Raw genomic sequence first — 1,169 nt, forward strand, 5'->3', positions numbered from 1 at the left:
CTTAGATTAGTGAGTTAAATGTCCCCAGTTTTGTTTTTTGGTTTTTTTTAGTAAAGATTTGATGGTTGCATTTATTTACCAGACACTGACAGATCTTGTTAGTCTCTTGTCACCTACCAAATACCACTAATCATTTTTGTCCAGCTTCCAAGGCCAACCTATAAAGTATTGGTCCACTTGTGATCTTCCTGGATACTATGGGCCACCCATTGAGGTTTTCCTTCCTCAAACTACTCTCTCTCTCTTCCTCTCTGAAATCACTTCCTGATTTTATTTCTGCTTGTCTAGATCCTCCTTTCAGGCCTGGCATAAAAACCGCCTGCTCCAATAAACCTGTCAAATTCCTCAGCCATAAGTATGGGACTCTTTCCTCTGACCTCCCATAAAACTGTATCTGTTCATCTTTAATGACACCTATGCTTTTTATTGTTCATTGTTTAAATATCTCAAACCTTTGCCTATAAGAGTTTTCTGTTGTTTGCTTTTTTAAGAGACAGAGACTCTGTGTTGCCCAGGCTGGACTTGAACTCCTGGGCTCAAGTGATCCTCCTGCCCCAGCCTCTTGAGTAGCTGGGACTACAGGTGTGATGGGCTTTAATGTTGGGGTCTTATTTATCTATGTATCCCTTCTCAGACAGTAGCACGATGCTTTGAGCATAATATGCGCACACAAATTTATGTTAAAATATCAATAAAATTAAAACAGCATGGTTGCTTTTAAAAAGAACATATTTATTTAATAAAGTACTGCTTTTAATAACACACACTGAATACTAATTTCGCTTTGTGCAAACTATTTTATCTTTCAACAAATTGTCTTTTTTACAGATTTACTCTCTTAATGGTTCTTATCTATGTTTTTCATAGCATTTAAAAAGCATTTATTATGGATTTGCTTCTTCGAAGAAATGTCATCTTAAAAACATAATACAGGATCGATGATTCTGAATGTCCTTTGCTTTTTTTTTTTTTTTTTTGAGACAGAGTCTCCTTTGTTGCCCAGGCTAGAGTGCTGTGGCGTCAGCCTAGCTCACAGCAACCTCAAACTCCTGGGCTCAAGCAGTCCTCTACCTCAGCCTCCCGAGTAGCTGGGACTACAGGCATGTGCCACCATGCCCGGCTAATTTTTTCTCTCTATATATATTTTTAGTTGTCCAGATAATTTCTTT

Source organism: Propithecus coquereli, unplaced genomic scaffold, assembly GCF_000956105.1.
Source record: "Propithecus coquereli isolate 6110/MARCELLA unplaced genomic scaffold, Pcoq_1.0 Scaffold94, whole genome shotgun sequence".
Taxonomy (NCBI): Eukaryota; Metazoa; Chordata; class Mammalia; order Primates; family Indriidae; genus Propithecus; species Propithecus coquereli.